The 22525-nt window shown below is 38.9% G+C and overlaps 1 long non-coding RNA gene across 1 annotated transcript in view; it reads right to left on the minus strand.

Moving 5' to 3' along the window:
• Positions 1-364: 364 nt before the first annotated feature.
• Positions 365-22525, minus strand: part of LOC141804066 (uncharacterized) — a 47685-nt gene continuing 25524 nt past the window's right edge. Inside the window, exons 2-3 of the long non-coding RNA XR_012599628.1 lie at positions 11456-11525; positions 365-686 (exon numbers count right to left, since the gene is read on the minus strand). This is a non-coding gene — a long non-coding RNA (uncharacterized LOC141804066). The remainder of the gene's footprint in view (positions 687-11455; positions 11526-22525) is intronic.

Here is a 22525-nt window from a genome sequence, read left to right on the forward strand (position 1 = left end):
CCTTAGCTGGACTGAGCTTTTCTGCCTTTAATTCATTTTAGTTATTATCTCCGAAGAGAGCTTCATCTAAAACTTCTAAAGAAAAGAAAAACTTAAAATAAAATAAGAACATTGAGTTCATTTATTCAGTTGGAACTTTCATATGCAGCACTAGTATAATGGATACTAAGGAAGACTGGAAGAGATAATGATAATGTAAAATCTATCTTGGTTTAAAATATTTTAAAAAGTATACAAAAACTTTCAAAGCTTTGTCTGTAATTGCAATGAAAAAAAACAAAGCTACAGTAATTATAGAGGATAAAAACTGAATAGGAACTCACTTTGAAATGAATCTCATCTCAGCCGTGAGCTTTAGCGCAATGTGATATTTTTCTCTTCAACCCTCATCTTCTGTTCAGGGTGGATGCACACAGATGATGGACTCAGACCTATATTGTCAACCCCATCACATAGAAAAAAAGAACTTGCATCCTGGTTTTTCACTTTCTCATTCACCACTAACTAAAAAATGGCTGGACAGCAACTTTGGCACATCATTAAGTCAAGAAATTTTGTAGCGGTTTGCATGCAGGCTTCCCCTTAACCCTTGGGTTTAACTCCATCTCTGTTTCGAGACGCATTCATCCTTCTGCAGTCTCTTGATCCCCGGTCCAAACCGCAGTGATGACTCACGGGTAAATGAGCTGAAAGAGGAGCGTAGGGGGGGGAGGACAGAGAGCGGACAGATTAAGTCTCAGAGAACGGTCTGTGGCGTGGATTCAGAGAGACACAGAGTTTAAATGAGACTGCTTGAGGGTGCTGGAGGCCTATCAGGCGGCGCAGTTGCCTGGAATAACAAACAGAAACTGTCAGTGTGACGGGCATGGATGGTGGTCTCCACTGCTAAGCCTTTTACAGTAGATCCTTCTCTGAGGAAAATGGAAAAAGATTGATTTCATTTTGATTCTGGAAAGGTTTCTGGGAAGTCATCCAGCGTGTGTCCACAGAGGATCGTAAAAACAGTGTGATGAATACTAACGAACAATATGAAACACCACGTTCATTCATATTTATCAGAAGGACAACATTGTGGATTCTGTTTTCCCTGCTTGTGGATTTTTAAAATTTAAAGAGAATCTCACTTTGAAAGAAATCCTAAAACTGAAACAGGCAATAAAAAGGCCTCAATTACAAAAACTGTTTGTCTTATCAATGGTAGTACAGAGACATTTATCTGGTTTTCCTGATATTATCAAAAACCACCAAGAAGCGTCTGTTTCACCCAAAGCAAAAGGTCTCATAACAGTTTAGCGCCATTCCAGACATGCTGGTTCAATCCCCCAGACAGCCGAAACATTGAGACCACTGACAGATGAAGTGAATGACATTGATTACCTCTTTATAAGGCTGTCTGTCAAACGGGTGGGACATGCTCGGCTGTGAATGAGCATTCTGTCTTTCAACTTGACGCGTTGGAAGAAGGAAAAATAGGCATGTGTACAACTGTGATGACTTAATGAATGTGTCAAAGCACCTCAGAAACAGCAGCTCTTGTGGAAGGTTCCTGGTCCTCAGGGATCAGTACCTACCAAAAGTGGTCCAAGGTGGGAAAAGTTTTGCAAGCAATAAAGGCTCATTAATTTGCATGGGGAGTGATGCACCACAGACAGCATCTCAACTGTCACATGAACCTCAAAAATTAGGTGTCACCTAGGGTGATACAATGAGTTAATAGAGTTGTCTTGGCTGTGAAAAGAATGTGCTGCTAATGTATTGGTGACAGGTGTCCTTAAAGGATAAATTCGGTTAATACAGCTTTTACATTGTTTATAGAATGAAGTAGAACAAAATACTCACCCAGAAGGCTTTCCTGATTCAAGCAGTGCTTCGGGAGATATTTAGATCCAAAATCGTGCAGCGGACGTCCATATAATGAGATCCATCGGGGCATAGACAACACCGCTCCTGATACTGTATTAATCGTCCAAAAACTCGTGTTTTTCACCAATATTCCATCATGGTCCGCTCTGGGTTAGTCCTCTGCTGCAGTCTGTGTCACTCCAGACACCGCTGTGTGGCTGTAATGACCTCTGAACTGACAAAGACTTTGTTTACGATTGCCCCTCCGTGCATCATCATGTAGCCTGCCGTCTTCCCCTGTAACAATGAGCCGCACTGCACGTGCGCGGAGGGGCAATCGTAAACAAAGTCTTCGTCAGTTCAGAGGTCATTACAGCCACACAGCGGTGTCTGGAGTGACACAGACTGCAGCAGTGGACTAACCCGGAGCGGACCATGATGGAATATTGGTGAAAAACATTTTTGGACGATTAATGCAGTTTTAGGAGCAGCGCTGTCTATGCCCCGATGGATCCCATTACACGGACGTCCGCTGCACGATTTTGGATCCAAATATCTCCCGAAGCACTGCTTGGATCAGGAAAGCCTTCCGGGTGAGTATTTTGTTCTACTTCATTCTATAAACAATGTAAAAGCTGTATGAACCGAACTTATCCTGTAACCATAGCAAACCTTAAGAAGTCAAATTGAGTCCATCTCACATCAGGACCGGGCTGTTTTGGTCCGGACTTAGTCCTGCCAGGTAGTCATATATCATAGTTGATGTGTTATGATCTATTTGCTAGTTTTGCATACCAATATTTGCACTCGACGCATTTCTGTCCATGTTTCTCTTGTTCTAACTGGCACCTGAGCGCTCGCTTTGGTTATTTAATGGTTGTTAGAAAACTGCTCCCAGACATGTTCAGTATGCCCGCTCTTTTTAAGAGATCTTCAAGAACATTTTCAGCACCCTCTTAGCTGGTATGACAATGTATCATGCCCACTAAGTGGAGTCAACAGTTCTTTGAAACAAGGTGACAGGTGTTACAAACCTCAAGTCCGGAATTGGTATTTGTTTTTCTTGCTTTTGCAAATAAGATGAGAAAAAGTAATGCTACTGAATTCACTACAGCAAGCAGCCAGCAGAGACTTGTATTGTTATATTTGAGACGTTATGTTCCTCACAAGTTTCGTTCCAGGAACCAAAGTTGTGAAGTTACTTGATGTTGTGCAGCGCTGCAGGTGCCACTCTGTGATGTAGCTTGGGGGTGTTTGTAGCTTGCAGCCTATTCGTACTACAACCACCATGACTATTTGATGTGATCCTTGAAGGGGATGTGAGGACTCTCTGGAAGAGCTAGTGTTTTTCCGGGATTAAAACTCCATTTCCCAAGAATGCTTGCGCAAACACTGTCATGAGGACGTGACCCTTACGAAGCAAATGAAAGGAGAGCAGATCTTCTTTTTGATACTACTGTATCAGGCAAGTTGTAGTTGTTTAGTGTGGTTAAATAATGAATATCTTGATATTGTGCTTTGCATAATTTTGAAATTGTTGTTTTTCTACCAAGGGGAATGGGTTTTGTTGACACAGCTAGAACTTTATTTTGATGTGGTGTTTGGCTGCGGATTTTGGGACTTGTGTGAGTTACTGTGGTGTTGGGAGTGTGGCTGGTGCGCTTTTGTCCAGTTCAGTTAGACAATGGCCAGCAGTGGAGTCACACAGTTTTTATACTATGTCCATGTGACACTTCTGAAAATAAACGTGTGTTTTGATCCTTAAAGAGACGTGAAGTGAATTAATGCTACGAGACACAAGAAGACAGGCGTATACTACGTCTACCGACTAGCAAACAGTTTTTGACTCTTACAACTACTTAACTTTGTTTGAGACAACTTTTTGCTGGGTACAACTTGACAAGGTAAGGTATTTATTCATAGTTACAAAGCGCTATATTTGAAATGTGACAACAAGCAAACTTTGTGAAATCAGTTAGTTCAGTCAACAGCTATATTTAGTGTTACTCCCATCAGTTCTCATCTACCAAGCAGAGCTAACCAACCTCGCTCTTCATTTTATTGATAAACTCTCAAGTTTGGATAGACCAGAGAGCGTTTTAGCCTCTAGCCCATGTTCTATCACTCTCCTTTTCAGATTTCTTCTGCTCCTCTGTCTTTTTTCTATCTGACAGTTTAGCTCCTGTATCCACCAACACTACAAAATTAATCACAGAAATTGTTTTCAGCAGAGAAAAACACAGTTCTCTCTTCTCACTGCTAAACTTCATTGGCCAGTGTGGTGTTGTCATAGAGACATGGTCGTGCCATAATTCACCCTGGGCAACCCCATCAGGAAGCTGAGAAATAGCATTTAGAAATAGCCGCTAATCTCATTTTAAACGTGGATTGCAATCAGGCATATATCTAGAAGGGAGACTTTTTCAAGATCACTTGGGAACTCCTCACAGGGATTTTAACTTAGTTTAGCCCTTTCAGGCAGCAGTGTCATCTGTTTTAGTTTCCAGGACAGCACAAGATTTTCCAAAACATTTTGATTTTTTGTCTCGTGTTTTTTTTCCCCATGACTGATAGAAATGTATTGTTTGTCCATTATTTTCCAAGTCATGGGATAAAACTGATTTTTTTAATCATTAATCCAAAATTCATTCAGAAGTCCCAACTCATCCCTCATTGAAATGAACATAAATGTTGAATCCAGTTGGGAAAAAAAAAATAACCCAGACATTCCTATAATAAATAACAAAAGCTTTTTGGAATGTGAAAATAGACACTTGTCAACAAACTTTTCAACAAATAAGTTCACAGAAATAAGATTAAAAGCTCTGGGTTGAATACCGCAGACAGACTCGGATAATCAGAAAGTATTTACAGAGCGACGAGTTCATTGTTGTTTGGGTTTTTTATGTGATTTGTCAGCTGACACAAAATTATACTTTGAGGCAATCTGACTCATGGCCTGTCTATACCACAAAAAACAAACAAGCCTTCCACCGCATCAAGTGTGTATTAATCCACAGCTGAAAGTAGTCCCTCCTACTACCGCTTTCATCTTGTGTGAGTCACATCTGATAAAATCTACCACGTTGGGCAGTTTCAGGGAATCACATGAACGTTACCTAGTTTTATAACATTTCTTTTAAAGAAATCATCTCAATTGAGGTCAAAACGTTGGTTTGAAAATATTAATGGCTTTTTTGACAGTAATAAAAATATGTACTCATCCTTAAATGTAAAAACCAAAGAGCATGTTGACGCCTCAATACGTCTTTACTTAACATCATTGCCTCTTATGTCACTGTTTTAGGACAAGAACAAAAGGGTGTGTTTACAAAGATGAATCTGATATTCATTAGTTTAGTGACCAGATACTAACAACAAACTTCTCACAACAGCCGATCAGTGGATCCAATACAAGAACAAAATGTTTTTTATGGTTACAGCTGGCTTTTTTTGTTCAGTTTCTTAACTACTCATAGCAAAAAGCAAGACAACAATCTGAAACTGCACATTTTGAAAAAAGAAACAAAAGTGAGGAAATATTCTTTCAACAAGAATCACTGTGAAATCTCTTAAAAGAAGTAAGAAGTAAGAAGCCTGGAGTAGCTTGAGATGTTTTTGACAACCAGTGTTCAAGCATCTCCAGATGGTTGTAGTTGAAACCCGGCAGTCTGCCAGCCCACTTCACCAGAGGCACTACCATCCAGAGCAGAATCCTCTCCGCTGGTGAGTGTCCAAGAGTGGGGGGAAAAAAACACTTCTGTTCAGTTTCTAAGTCAAACAGCAGCCAAACAGGGTCAAGAAATGAGGACAAGATGAGTTTAGGGGAACAGAAGTGGAAGAGCATTCTGACTGATTTGACTTTCTGTAATTTATCACTCATCAGGATGTGCTGCTTTTGTGTACACATGGTGTGGCAAAAAGCTTTTCCTTCCTCTCCTGTATCACAGTTAAATAATGTAGAACTCCATAAAATATTTGAGCTTTTTTTTTTTACACTCATTTCTGCCCCGTGGTTTCCGTTCAGAGGTTACGGCTTTGTTTGGGAACACAGTGTTCAGTTCAGCTGGTTAAACATAGCATTGAAAAAGCCTCTGTGAACCCTTCATTAATGAGAGCAATGACAGTTAATATGAGGTGATAATAGAGTTCAGACCAACGTGACTCACAGCCAGTCGGGGTGACACATTCAACAATAGAACAGATGTTTGTGCTGCATCAAACAGCTGTTTGATTAACAAGCTTTCCAGTTGAACCTTTTACCGTAAAATCTGTCGGGTATCTCTGTTTGTGGCAGACAGGGAGGGAACTCCAAAATATAAAACATTTATTGTAATGTTTTGAATTGTACGAACAAGAAACTGCTGCAACAGACACATTTTTATCAAGTTAAAGATAACTAAATCAGTGATAATTTTGTTGACGAAGACTATGACGGAAAATATTTCTCAACCAACGTTTTTCAGGGATGAATACTAAATACAAACTAAATAAAAAGTTAGACATGGTGATGAAGACTGTGGCGAAACATGACAGATACTTTCGTCAGTGAATACAGATGAGGCTAAAATGTTCGGGAGGGACGCAGGCCAGGTGTGGCACTGGGTTTTAAATGTATAATGGAAGCAGTCCCTGAGCCGCCTGCCCTGGCAGCTCTTTTTTTTTTCCTCATACGAAGCTGCATGTTGCCTTACAAACCATTATTATTACACAGTCCATATTCTGACACAAGAATATTGACAGTAGGAAGAGCAAGGGTGGCGCTGAAAAGGTGAGAAACAACAACAACAACAAAAAAAGAACAGTCTGACACAACCACATGTGCCAAACTTAGCAACATTTTCACAATAGTTACGTTGTTTACTTTATATGTGACTGAAATCTGCTGATATTTTATAATTAAGACTAAAAGACTAGAGACTAGACTAAAACTTAAAATCTTGTGGTAGTTAGTCGACTTCAACTACACTAAGACTGAAAGGTGTCAGATGACTAAAACAGGACTAAAACTAAATGGTTTGCTATTCAAAAGACTAAGACATTATGAGAATTTTCTGTCAAAATTAATACTGCTTTGTTGTAAAATTTTACTTTTTTTTAAGCTTAAAAAGGTTTTATATTTATCTATATCAAAGCAATAATGTTGTGCTTGTGAAGATAATACAAACCAATCTTCAATTAGAAAATGCCTCAAACAGTCAAGCTAATTTCAAAATAAGATCGAAAAATCAAATAGAAATTCAAAAGTACCATAGAGTAAATTTCACTTAATTCAAATAAGTGGTTCCCCACGTGGGGTACCTGAAACACCGATATGGGGGTGGCAAAAAGCCTTCCAACATAAAGAGAAAATATTTACAATTGAACATTTCATTGATTCATCCATTTTATTGTAAAAATACAGGTTAAACTCCACAGAAAACTATGCACACAGAAACTGATTTGTCTTCCATATTTCTTTGTTGCCACGAGACCCAGAGGGGACTGTATCAGTGGTGACAAATTAATTTAGGAATCACAGCAATACATGATTGTAGCTCATTAATTTTTTTACTGATTGTGTACGTTAAGTATCTTAGGCCTTATTTGTAATGTTTAATGTTAGTTTTTGGATTGTCTTACAATCATATTAGTGCCACGGCAGAGAGTCACCACTACTTTGGGGATCTTAGGCTACAAAGTTTTCAGACCCCAGATTTAAACCATGAAATAAGTTCCAGAAACACACAGTTCACAGCTTACGGTTACTGATACTTTTAAGTGACATTTCTCTGACCCGATCCTGAAGGCAATTATTAAGTGCTTTGAAGTTGTTTTGACTCGTCTGTAATCTGTGAAATCTTTTTTTTCACCGATGTTACTCGTTTCAGTGACCTCACTCCTGAGTCACAGCTCGTGTTTCTCCCTCCGAGCTTCCCTCTGAATAAAACCAGCGTGCAGAGAGGTCGGCTGAGGTAGCTTCCACTCCTCTTTCCAACGGAGGATGTTCTACTCACGCATGTTAACTGTGTGTTTATAGATTTGGGTCCATGTGAGTGTCTGTGCGCCTCACCATCTGGCCGCCATCAGCTGCCCATGCAGAGGTGCTGCTGACAGTCAGGACCAGCTGGCTGACTGGACAACAGAGTGATTGTAACAGAGCAGACGCAGACACAGGCAGGTTACTGCTGAGAGGGTCAAAGCAATTGACCGTCGACCCAAAAACAATATGCGTACAAACAGACCACTACTACACTTTCAACCACTGACTCTCAACCTATGGGTCAGCCCCACTTTGGGGTCGCCAGATGGTTGTAGATAAAATGAAAAGATAAAAATTTACATTCGCATTTTAGTTTGGGAAGACATTTTTGCATCACATTGCCTGTATCTGGCATATTTAGATGGAGTTGCAAACACTAACAATATTACTGTTGGAGGTTGTTGGAGGCACCAAAACAAGTAATAATCATAGTTAATGTAAGAAATGTATACAAGCTAATAAAAAATTATGCAAGCTAAAAGAAATATAAAAGAAATATGATTTCTTTTCTTCATTAATTAAGAGACTATGAGCAAAAGTTCCAGGAAAAAGAAACGATTTTTAGTGAAGAATTACATGAAGAAATGCTGTTTTACTGCTTGAATCAGAAAATGTTGATGCTTGATGGTCTGAGGGGGTTTGACCATGTGAGAGATGCAACATGTTGAAATAATGTACATTATTTATCATAAATAAATAAATAAATAAAGGGAAAAATAAAACAGCTGATTAATGCAATTTCCACCACTCTGTGCACTGGTCCAGAAAATTACTTTCTTGTTTTTTTCTGATTTTGTTTTTAATTGAATTTCCTGTCGGAGGTTTTCACTACTTTTTAAATGTAGCATGTTACCTTTTTGTATATATAAAGCAAATGTGACAATACTCAGGTTTTCTATTTGTTTTCTTGCTGTATTGACTGAAATAATTGCGCACTGCCAAACTGTTTTTTAATGCATTTTCGACAGAAAAATAAAATACAAATACACGACTAAATACAACTGTTAAAAGACGAGTCTGGTCCCCCAAAAAAATGAAGCCTTTGTAAAACTGCATCAAGCTGCAGTTCTTCGAGTGTCCACTTGAGGCTGGCTGAAAAAACACTAAAAACCACAGACATACAGTCTCAAAAAAAGCAGGAAATGAGTTTTGGTGTAAGTACCTTATTTCTCTATCAGCACACACAGTTTATGTAAATGTAATGATTTTGTAAATCAACACAGTAAAGATATTACAGAAAAAGTCAAATAATACCTTTCGAGATAAACAAAGCACTTAAAGGAAAACATATCCTACTCCATTAAAACCAACATTTTTGATAAATGTACTTAATATACACAATCAACATCTATATCTGTGCTTAAAGGCTATGACTGATGCAAATTTACATTTGTGGCCTATTTTTCAATATTTTATATATTCTTGTTTATAGCACATTTTTTTAGTGCAAACATAAAACTTAAAAAAAGTTTTAGGAAAAAATGCTACCTTTTTTAGTTATTTAAAAAATAAATATACTTCATGTCCTTTGCATTTAAAAAAGTAAAAGTTACAGGGTTATAAGGAGTGGTAGTTAAAGGGTTAAAGATGCACGCTCACACTCAGAAATTAGCTTTAGGAGAAAAGAACAAAAAATGAGAAGCTTCTTCCTATTAAATCCAGCACTAAGCCCTCAAAACAGAGGCCACGGGTTCAACTCTGACCTTCAGCTATTTTTCCACACATCATTCATATCTCTTCACTGTCGTGCTTTTCAATTTAGCATGAAACGCCTCCAAACAATCCTCAAATTGGTAAACAAAGCTACATTATGCTTTGAATACAGCAAAATTAACTATTTAAAGGATCAATATTTGAAAGGTTGCCAGCCTTGGCTGCTGAACTTGTTTTTTTTTGTTTTGGACTTCTTTTGAAGCATTAAAGGACCTGAACACACATTTCCAAAACCAGTTGTCTATTTTTTGCAACGTACATATATTAGAAGAGTTAGTAGTGTTTATCCGTTTCATGCTATCAAGTCTGGGAGCAGAGGCCTTCTGTATTTCCTTTATATCCAGTCCTGGATGAGATAAGAGCAGGGGCCAAAGCCGACACACTACAGCAGTAAAACTCAGAGCACTGACACATCCTGCCTGCTTGCCAGCACTGAGCCTCTGAAGCTTGTCTGTGATATCTGCTGTGGAGCTGGCTCGGTGCCTCCGTCTGCTCATTGTATAATCCATGAACACGTTTTTCAGGCATCATGACGCAGATTTGGATACACTGTGGAAACTGCCAAGCCGCCTGTGCAAATGAACGGTGAGTCAGTGCATCATTGTTTTGACCACCTTCCTCAAAACAGCCCCAGAAGACTAGACTGGAGCAGACCACAGCAGAGACAGAACAAAGCATGGCCTCTGGGCCTCTGTGTTGTTTCCACACTTTCACCGCTAATCACAGAGAGTTTGAAACACAGGACGAAACAGGCCAACATGACCGTGTTGGCATTTGCATCAAAAACGTATTTATAGAGGGAACAGTCTGTAATATAATGCAGCAAAAGGGAAAACAGGAGGATCATTCTGAGTTCATTTTCAGATCTTTGTACTTCCTTCAAGCATTGAACCCAGTTTTGTTCCAGAAATGACATTCATGTTTTAAGTGGAGTGTTTTTGATGTGTCAATCATTTCCTTTTAGCACAATGCGTACCTTTGTTTTCCTGTGAATGTGTGTACCAAGGTCTTTTAGCAATCAAAAGAAACCATTATCTGTGCACGAAATATAAAACAGCTCATCACGAGTGTGTGGGAGAAAAAACTCACCATTTAAATACTGTATGGTACTAAATCTTGGGTTTCATCCGACGAGGATCGTAAAAAGTTAAACTCTTGTACAGGAGCCAGCTTGAAACGACACTGTACACAAAGTTACTAAGTTCGTTTGCATTCAACGTGGCAAAAAGAATCCCCCATAGTGTTGAAACAACTTCTTTAACGTGTCAGATTTTGTGTTACTGTAATTCAGCTAAATGCTCATGACATTTCCAGTGATGGTGTATTGTGTCTTTAGAGGCAAGCCTGGATGCCCGGGAGGTCTGAGGGCTGTGACTCATGCTCAAAGCCTTTGCGCTTGTGACATAGAGAAAGGAAATAAGAGCCAGATGCCAACAGATATCCACCAGCACATGGCTCACACGACAGACGCGTTCTGTGTGTGTGGGTGTGTGTTTGTGTGTGTATATTCCCAGCAGTCGTACACAAAGGATTCAGGTGATTTTCCAGTGTCGATTTTACGTCAAAACCCCGACAATACGCTAACAATTGTCAAAATTTACAGTAAGCACCTAAAAAATATACAAACACAGTGATACCAGGAATCGTGCACAGTAGTGGTACTATGGATCATGCTTTAATCTCTTTTTGTTGTTGTTGATGTTGCTGAAATGTGTCGGCTGGAACGGGTTTAGCAAATTTGTAAGATCAGCCGTACTCGAGATCTGCTGCAGATGTTGGGTTCAATCTTAAACATTGACACTTGATGTTGTGCTGTGACTTAAAAATTGTTAAAACTTAAGAAGCAGTGTTTGCTACACAAAGAAGTTGAGTACTCACGGTAAAAAGTATCTGCTGCCTCTTTTCTTTGACGTACAAATGTTCGTGAATCATCCATCCATCATGTCTCCTGCAAGTAAGTATATAATTAGTTTTACAATTGAAATGTGTGTACAATGTGTTTTTATTACTTGTTTTTATGAGATACCTGTGTGAACAAGATAGAACTTTACACTGGGAGTGATCAGATGAAGATAAATCAGAATGTACCGTAAAATTTAGAATATAAGTGAAACAAGTCATTATGACAAAGTCTGTTTCGTGGATCTCTTAAAGAATCTTCATTCTCTTTCTGTCAAACACTTTCTATCACATTCATTCAATTTCACAATGTGAAGTTACTGTGCTGTACTGTTTTTGTGCTTTGTGGAGTTTGAAATCCTGCCAGCTACCGTATTAATGGTAGAGCTCAGCCTATGGTGAAGAACTGCCCACTAAAAATTACCGGTAAGGTCACACAATCCAATAGGGTTTGTCTTTGCCATCTCAAATTAAGGGCTCTGTTCAATCAAAGTAGGACTCCACAAGTTTTATTTATTTACACGTATAGCTATGTTTTCTTTGAATGCATAATTGTGATGAATTTAGGGAGAAAAGCTGTGAAGCCTGTTCCGTGCAGCAAAGTGGATCCTTACAATAGTCAGTGTTAGAGGGTGAATTTTAACTGGTATCAGTTGTGTGACTTTAGTAACGGAAGCGTGCCCATGTTCCTACAGCCCAGTGTTCCTACAGCTCCATGTTCCCGCAGCTTTATGTTCCCACAGCTCCGTGTTCTCACAGCCCAATGTTCCTACAGCCCTATGTTCCCAAATCAAATCAAATCAAATCAAATCAAGTTTATTTATAAAGCACTTTTCATACATTAAAAGAAATGCAGCACAAAGTGCTATACATGTTAAAAACAGTCCCCGCCCCCCCATTCAAACTCCACCCCAAAGCACCACCCACCCACCCACCCACACACACACATATACACACACACACACACATTCACACACACACATACACACACACACACACACACACACACACACACATACATATGCACACACAATACATGATTTTAAATGTGTAGATAAAAAATCGTGTGGCCCACAGCCTTATGTTCCCACAGTTCCATGTTCCTACAGCCCAATGTTCCTACAGCCCTATGGCTCCACTGCTTTTTGTTCCCACAGCTCTTTGTTCACAAAACCCTTTGTTCCCACTGCTCTTTGTTCCCACAGCCCATTGTTCCCTCTACTCTTTGTTCCCACAGCCCAGTGTTCCCACTGCTCTTTGTTCACAAAACCCTTTGTTCCCACTGCTCTTTGTTCCCACAGCCCATTGTTCCCTCTACTCTTTGTTCCCACAGCCCAGTGTTCCCACCGCTCTTTGTTCACACAGCCCTTTGTACTCACAGCCCAATGTTCCCATAGCTCTTTGTTCCCACATCCCTATGTTCCTACAGCCCCAACGTTCCCATAGTTCCATGATTTCTATCTGAAATCTTTTTTTTTTATCTGACTTAAAAAGGGACCTTAAGTGTTTAACATCTATGAGTTCTGCTTCAGATCATTTGTCTTGTATTGATTTTGATTTTTATACTTTCTGGGCTGTGCTTACACAGGGCCTTATTCTCATTCAAACAAAAAAAAAGTCTTAACACATGGGAACAAAGGGCTGAGTCCTTTGTAACAAAGCTTTAACTAAGGAAGCACCCTCTTCTGGGTGAAATAACATGACACAGTTATATTACTTGTACAGATATTTATATAGTACAGTCAACTTAAAAAATAAATAAATAGATAAAAACAAAAGGTATTGAAATGTTTCGTAGACCAGTTATAAACCACTCTCAAATCCATCAAAGTAACATTTCTGTAGGTTAAAACAGCTGCAAAAAAAAAGATGTGGTCTGGCCTGTGTAGTTACCATGTTGTGTGCAAATGCTAAGAGGACATAGATTGGTGAAAAGAGAATATATTTCCTATTTAGCCCAGCACATAGAAAGAATAATCAAGATGCCTGTCCTGTTAGTCAACGCGTCGCGCAGCCTTCCCAGAGGCATGCCGCTCACGTGAGCTGTGTGGCTGCTCTAACTCGTCAACATGACTTCTAAATGACAAGCATGCTTAACTATTTAATACCACTGCCAACAAAAGACTGAACTCCCATGGCTTGTAATCACATTTGTTTGTTCAGTCTCTTACATTCTAAAAAGTTATTATATATTCCTAAAATCCTCTTTGTCATCTTGTAATTATTATAAACATCTGCAAACTGCAGGACTGACTGAAAAAAGGCTTTATTGACATTGTTGAGAACAAAAAGGGAAGATTAAGTGTGATTTCAGCTGGACTTTAGCAGCTCTCCTGGTAGCCTTAAGCAAAGTTAAAAACTGTGTGTTAAGGTGTGTGTTTGTGTTCCTTGCAGTCAAACACTTTAGTTCAGGTAATTTTCCAATGAGAATGAACAGTTTGTTTGCAAACTGCTCTTGTATTTCACCATGTGTGTGTGTATTAGTAGGAGCAGATATTTTTATTTCAATGGCTTCTTTCCTTTTTCTCTCTTTGCTGCTGCAAAAGCCTATGCAGTTGGTTTAATTCACTATAAAAATGGGGAAGAATTCTCAAAAACTGTTGCACAGCATCTTTATTTCTAACCACCACAATGGGGGAAGTAACCACGCACACGCAGGTCTAGGGCGCAGCAAAAACTCTAATTCAGCGTGAAAATCCAGAAAATGTGGACTACACATAAAGATGAATCATCTCAATGAATCATAGTGAAGGAGAGGAGAAAAAAAGATGCTCCAGTTAACAAAAAATTCTCTTCAGTGAGGCTTCCTCCCCGAGTACCACAATGCAACGTTGCATCTGGCACAGCCCGGCTCAAGTGTGGTTTCAAGTTTCAGCAAGCTGTATCAAAAATCAAAGAGTGCTCTGTACATCTGGAGAACACAGACGAGAGGAATAAATAATCCAAAATATGCCTGTGCCTTCAGAGTCATTTGTCATTTGTTGTTAATCACAACAGGGAAGTAATCCATCATTGTACCCGAGGGGGCAGTTTTAAACCTGTCTTTTTGTGTGACACATAATCACAGTGTACGGAGGGAGGAAGATGTAATTAGAAGCTGTGGTATTAAGATGTTGAAAAAGGGACCCAAACTTGTTTGTTTTTTATTTGAATGATGTATGTTTTGAGTAAATATTCTGAAAGCATGTTTTCACAAAATAAAAAGCCTTGTGCAGAGACGGCATTCAGTCCATCACTCTGATGGATGGCACTGTTCAAACAAACACCAAAAACTGACAACTAAAGTGTCATAACTCAGACCTGGTGTGCTCATGTTGGGTTTAGCAACTTGTGCGATAAATACAAAAAGTCACCTGGACTTTTGTAACCTGAAACTCATCTGTCAGCGAGTAATAAGAGTTACAATGAGGGCATTATAAACAGATGCAGAGGGTTCCAATTTGTTAGTCACTGACACATATTTGCTGCTGCTTGTGCACGTTTTAGTTTAACGTGAACCCCAATGTGACTCATGGTGTTTACATTTTCCACCACATTCTTCTCTTCACACAAGGGCACAGTGAAAGGGCTCAGTGACAGTAGGTGTTGGGTGTGGCTGAGGTCAATTATAATGGGTTTACAGCAGAGTCGTCAGCATATTGTTTAAACTTGTCTCACTGAGTCATTTGGCAATTTTTTAAATTCCTGTCTGCATAAAAACAGTTTCATGGCAGGAGCATGAGAACATCTCTTGTTGAATTGTCAGAGCTGAACATGAATGTTATAGACTAAAAACAGTTTGGTTAAAAATAACCCAATTTGGGTTGTTTTGTAACCCAATCACTAGGTTATTATATCACCAGCCCAGCAGTCCAGCTATCAAGATGGGTTGGTCCATTTCAACCCAACAGATGAGTTAAATATTTCACCCAAATTCTGGGTCATATTAATTCTGGCTTATGCATAAAAAAAGGGTGATTCAATTTAGCTTCATTTTGAACATATTTCAAAAAGCCATGGAGCACTGACAGCCAGTTAATGCTGTGAAACATGGACAACAGGTCCGTGCCATAAAGCACAGACAGCCAGTCTGCTGCGGATTGCAAAAAAAAAAGATCTGTGATGAGGTATTCACACAGTTAATCCACCCTTTAGTGGCTACAGTCTGTGCTTCTAGCACGCATGCTAACATGGGGTACACCATATCCACTCATTTCCCACCCCACTCACAGTTACAAAACGCTTTCAACACAAATAAGTATTTTGCTAAATCCAATGTCTTAAAAATGTGAAGGAGCAGTTATTTTAATGTAAAGGCAGTTATTTGAAGTTTTGGTTACAGAGTTAGATGTAATATCTAATTGAAAAGGTGCTAATATGTGTGAGTGCTTGGTGCATGGAGCATATCTGTCAACGTGATGACGTGATGATGTGACGACGTCTGAAACCACAAACAGGTGCTGGGTCAACTCATATATGTCGGGTTGATGGATTTTAACTCGGCGCTTTGGTTGCACAAAAATAACCCAAAATCACGTGTCACTGACAGTAAGATTGAGCGCAACAAAGCTCTTAAGTTAACAGACTTTGTTGTGAAAACCTACCACTGAGACTTGGTCAAATAACCAACACTGGATGGTCATGATATCCAGGTTCTTAGGCGGCATTGTATTAAAAGGAGCCTCGAGTCTGTAGTGGAAATCACTGCATGGGCCATAAAGACCAACTTCTGTAAACACAGTTGGGTGCTGCATAGAGAAACTGTAGAGGCCTTGAGCACTGTAGTTGTCAGGTTTTTGGTTTTCTGCTCTCTTGTGTGCATTAGTCATCTGTGTTTGTCTATGTACAAGAATCATTGCCTGTTTAAGATTTCTGCCTCACGTTCATGCATTTGATCAGAGCTTGGGGTATTAATGATGTGCAGTGTCGCTGCATTTGGAGATTTACAGATCTGTTGACCATGTCAGTAACTGTCCATTATCGGTACACAAATCATGCACAACATTGAATGTAGTTTTCTAAGATACTTTTAGCAAGCCTAATCCTGAACAAAACAGCCCATAGTAGCATATTTTTGTTATACTCCCCAAGTGTAATTGATTACCAAAGATGAGAACTTTAACTTTAATGTTTGGGGCAGGCCTGAAGTAAGGTCATATAATGTTTTCTTTGCTAATTCCAATAAATTAAAAGCCAAAAGTAGAAGGAAATCCCTGCTTAAAATTAAAATTCATGAAGAAGAAAAGAAAAATGCAGATAGTCTTTTCAGCATTATGAAGCATTTTTCTGCTGTGAATCATGACACTTGATACCTCACTCCTCAACCATACTTTACTTTTTTGAAAGATTATCAATTTCTGCCTCTCCCTATCTGCCAGGCTTTCTCTTTAATATCCTAGCTGCACCTTTCTTCCCTTTCATCTTTGCCACCTTTCAATAACAAACAAGCTTTAAAGACCTCAGCCTGGGCCCATGCCATTACCATCACAACACGTCAGGTCTAAAGAGTGCACAAGAAAGGACTGCAAATGTGGATGACACCAAATGTTTGGTGCATTGCCAGGAAATCTGGTTGAAATATTAACCTGTCCTTGCATTGTGCCAAAACGCCTTGTGTCAAATACCTGTACCAGATCACAAACCTGAATCAGTGCAACCCCAAATAAAACTCTATATATATATATATATATATATATATATATATATATATATATATATATATATATATATATATATATATATATATATATATATATATATATATATATATATATATATATATATATATATAATCATTCAAACCCTACATTCAACTGGAAAGTTTGTAAAGACAGCTTATTAAATATCAAGCTGAAACATGATCTTTTGTAAAAAAAAAAAAAAAAATAAACGCATGTTTTAAGTCGATACCAGCACAAAGTTTTCATTTGTTTACTTTGAAAAGGAATATCTCCAAAATAATAAGATGACTCTATTACAGTTTACACAAAAGGGCTCTCCAGAGGGATTAAAGGCCTATTTATACTCCCTCTAAGTAGGAAAATGTATCCGTCCTTCTCAAACAATGGTATTGTCACTGCTTACATACTTCTGTGCGTCCTTTACATTGGCATTGCTGTGAACCAATGCGTCCACCAGGGGGGCAGCCCATAGTCAAAAGTTTATGACAACAAACTCAATAACAAACATGGCGACTGTGGAGGGGGTGTTGCTAATGTACTGCTTGCATACAAGGCAAAAAGAAGGCAGTGTTGTTACATCAACAAAGTTGCATCGTCATCTCTTCTTTGTGTCTTACTAAAGCTACATATCGGGTAGTAACAGCAACACTGCCCCCACAGTTTCTAGTGGTACTGCTCCGTTTTGCCCATATTTGTAAGCTTTGTAGAAATGCGCAGAAAAATGGACAAAATTATCGTATAGCACAGACAGTGGGCTCCATTCGTATCTGTATTAGTGTCTGTATCCGTATATAACGTTGAGCATAAATGGGCTTTATATCAGTCAGAATAAAGCTCAGAAGAGGTTCACTTCTTTTTGGAAGACTGCATGAGCAAATATCTTAACCTATTCAGAATGATGTTCCCCAAATTAAAAAAAAAAAAGTAAGAAAGAAAAAAAAGGGATAGTTTTGTTATTTCGTCACCTAAAATACTACAAGGACTTGGAGGATCCTTAGAAATCTCTGTCCAAAAGGAAGCAAGCCAAAAGCCAACAGTGGCTGATCATAATCTCCAAGTTCCCAGGCTATTGCATTAAAACCTGATTTGGCTCTGTAGTGGAAACCACTGCATAGGCTGTGATCATGGTTGCTACGTCCACCTTTGAAAAATTAAACTGTACCACGCAAAGCTTAAAATGGGGGCCACTTCTCATGGCTCAAGTTTTACATCTTGACTCAAGAGAATTAACGTTTTTTTTGCTGCAAAGCAAGGCGCTTAGTCATTTCAGTAAATTGACTCCTTATTTTTGTTTGTAATATCTTGAAATAGGATTTGTAACTTTCAGTGACGCTCTTGTTTATTGTGACAAGATATTTTGACTTTTGTCTAGGCAACTATTTGTAGGGGAAAATGCAGGATGCAGGAAACTCAACCCTTGTTCAGACCTTACGACAGATTTAATCCAGACTATTGACATTCAGTCCAGCCCAGCCTTAATGTTGAATATTTAAACATGTTTTGTTTCTTTAAGATGTAATCCAATTCAGGTGTCAACTCTTATTTGCCTGTCTAGAATCTGACCTATGAATGCGCCGTCTCCATTCAGCGGTTGCACACACAGTGTAGCTCTGATGGAAGCGCACGCGCCTTTGTTGAAGTGCTTCCATACTGCCAGATTGCCTTTAAGTCGGACAATCAAACACTTGACCTTTCTGCTATGCCAGTTCACGTCAATGCTCGGGCAGCTTAATGTTCCCTGACACTGGAACACAGATAAAGAAAAGCTGAGCCATTATGTTTGTGAGCATGCTGCCAGAATATTAGTGCGCTTATGAATTTCAATGACAGGTCTGTTCTGGATGATTTTTGACTTTCTATGCTTCCATTGGGGATAGTTATAAACTCCTGTAGGCTCTTTTTTTTTACATAATGTTTCAGTATCTGTAACAGGTATGAAAGCAATGATGAGCTATCAAACAGAAGAAAAACAAGCTTACTGCTCAGTTTGAGTGACACTGAGCTGGATACAGGAGGAAACTTTGATGATACTTTGTAAAAATGTTGAACAACTTGAGCTGGAAGCTGCTGCAGCACTCTTTTAATTCAAACCATATCTACTCCTGGTGGTATGGAAACCTAATGGAAGCATTAAAGAGACATTAAGGGGCCCACACTCACCAGCCAATCTGCTTTCTGCTAACGAATGAAGAGAAGATGACGTCAAAGCCTGAGCAGCACAGAGTCATAACTGGGAACAGAATGAGCTGAAGCCTCAGAAGCTTTTCGAGCCTGTGATTATTTTTTTCACTCTTCATGTTATTTACCTTGCTGGAATTTATTTAATGAACTGACTTACTGAAAAGTGTGCCCACTTTGCTATGCCCACCCTGCTAAGTAACAATCAATACATCCTGTAAACTTCATGTACAGTGAAATAACAAGGTGTGTTCATCGACAGTATTAAGTTATCATGAAGTTCTTTTTCAACATAAAGCAATATTTAATAAATAATTCATCAGATTCTCATATGTTAAGGTTTTTTTTTTTTCGGATTACACAGGGTGCCTCGTTCACTTGTCAGTGTAACACTACACCTGCTTATGACCTGATGCTGACATGCGTGGCTGCATTCACTGCGGCATCTTAATTAAAGGGCATGATATGACATGAGCACAAGCAAAATTGAGGTTTGCATGACAGACAACTTGTAACTCAATACAGCACAAGGGGCAAAAAGTTGGTGGTAAATGAGTTTTATGAAAGAATGAATTGGACTTTTTTTCTTTATCTCTTTTCCTCAATTACGACTCGTGTTTTCCCCTCATTGTCTAAACCTATTTGTGAAATGATTTATGGAATCTATAGTGTGTTACAAATTTCAGTAAAAGCTCTCACTAATGTCCCTATGTCTATCTCAGAGTTTCCTGAGCTGGATTTTTTTCTTTGAAAACTGAAAATAAGCTTGTGAAATATTTCAGCCTGTGGTCAGTGTGATCTGTTTAAATTTATATGACTGTGAGCAAAGACTTTTACAAGTACATAATAAATGTAAATGTTTCTATTTCGATCATTTTGTCTTCAAAATGTGAATTTCAAAGTCTTACATGACATGTAATTTTAAAGACGCTATGAGGAGGATCTATTTTAATTGCACTCCCTCGCCACCTTCTGGCCCTGAGTCTCTGCACACTGTCGTAAATTACTTTTAGTGAAGTGTGTGTTTGTTTTGGAATTAAATGAAGATCAGATCAAAACAAATCTTTTTTGTTCAAGACAACTTTTACTGGATACAACGCACCAATGTAAGGTATTTATCAATACAGTTACATAGCGCTCCGGTTTGAAAAGCAACTTCAAGCAAACGTTGTAGTAGCCAGCTATATGCTATCAACATCGTCAGCCTGGTGCTTCGACGTATCTGTAGGCTAATGTGACAACAAGTTAACACTGTAAGTTTGTATGTTGCTTAGTGGCCGATTATATTACGCACAGCTGGCAGCCCTAAGACAAGTCCATAATGTGTAACATTAGTAAATCCTGGTTAGCTGTGTCCTGCCAATCATCTTCCAAGCAGAGCTAACATAACCTCACTCTTCATTTTATTGATAGACTCTCACTTTTGAACAGACCACTGATTAGCCTTTAGCTTAGGCTGTATCACTCTCCTGTTTAGCTTTCTTCTCCACTTCCGTCTTTTTTTCTGTCTGACAGTTAGGCTCCTGTGTCCACCATCACTACAAAATTAGTCACAGAAATCATTTTAGCAGAGAAAAACACAAATCTCTGTGTTCTTTTTTCACTACTAAACTTTGTCACCCAGCTTGGTGTTGTCATAGAGACCTTGATCCAGTTCTGCTGGACCCGACCTGGAAGCTAAGACATAGCACTTAAAAATAACCTGTAACCAGCAATATTGGCGCAGATAATCTCATTGTAAAGTGTGGATTACGATCTGGTATATATCTAGGAGGGAAACTTTTTCAAGATTACTTTCAAACTCCTCACAGCCCCTTTAAGTACTTTGTTTTAATGACCCAAAATTGATACCGTGATTAAAAAATCATTTTATTGGATCATTACTCATCTAATGATGACCACACCTCTTTAGCAGACATGTTAATCCTCCTGCTGTCACCTTTGAAGAACCGAAACTGTACGTAAATGTTGGCCATCAATCAGTCCTGTCCTGAATACAAGAATGAGCCACATAATTACAACATCATATTCTCACCATTACAGGGGTGTGTACAAGAGACAGGGAAAGGACAACAACAATCACCTCTTTGTTTCATTTGCCATACAAACATCTCAAACATGTTCTGACATTTTTGATCGGAGTGACCCTTTCATATTAAAGCTTTCTGTTGGACTGTATGAAGTACGCATTTAGGACACTTCAGTGCTGTTAATAGCACCAACTGTACTTCGCAAAGTGCAGATGTTTCAAAGTTCAAGTATGAGAACTGATGATAGAAACTGTACATTTAGTCCAAACTGCAAACTCCAGTGTTGAGGGATTAAAACACTGTAGAAGTGCAAAAACTGTAGTTCCTCTCCACTTGAGGCTTGCTTTAACAGCCAAAGAATCCCTGTGGAAGACTGTATTTACATGCCTATTTTTGAGGTAAAATTTAACATGTCAACAGATGAAAAAAACAACGTCAGTCGCCCATTTTTAACAAGGGGTGCCTTTTTAAGATTTAAAGACAAAGAGTTAGCGGCTGTGTCGGCTATTTCCTAGTCAAAGTGAACACACAAGTATTTTCAGCACTCTGTCCATGACACAAAAACACCCTTAAGGCCAGATTATGGTTTCCACACCAAATCAACATGAGAGAACGCGTGTGGTTTTTATACTTTTTAACACACCACGCGGCATCCGATTCCAAACTTGTAGAGGACGGTATATCCCAAACACGTCTACCACAGTACCACACCAGAGTAAAAAGACGTTTGCATTTGCAACATTTTTTTGACAGTTCCTCCTCCTTTCTTTTCTGCAGAGCGTGGCCACAGTTTCACGCCAGAAATTGTTCACCACACATTTACCACTGTGATCTCTATGTGATGAATCATATAAATGCCAGTATTTTGTAGAGTGAGAGTTGGAGCTCCTGCCTATTGACTTGTGTCTGTCCAACAGTTTAACATTTTCAGAGGGGTAAAATGCAGAAATTTACTTCTTGCGAAGGTCTGTGCAAAGGAGCGAGGCTGTTAAAATGACAGAATTCATCTGGAGCCATGGGGACCTTGCAGACGCATCAACCATAAACCAAGATTCAGTGTCAGCCAGTGTCCACTGAACTCCCAACATCTTGTTCCTCATTGTCACTTTTACATCATCCACCAATCAAGATCAAGAAGGGGTGGGATTACTGATTTGAACTTTGCAGTGGTGGAGGTCTGT

This window comes from Halichoeres trimaculatus, unplaced genomic scaffold, assembly GCF_033239565.1.
Source record: "Halichoeres trimaculatus isolate MK-OKI-2021-1 unplaced genomic scaffold, fHalTri1.1 fHalTri1_scaffold_15, whole genome shotgun sequence".
NCBI classification, from domain to species: domain Eukaryota; kingdom Metazoa; phylum Chordata; class Actinopteri; order Labriformes; family Labridae; genus Halichoeres; species Halichoeres trimaculatus.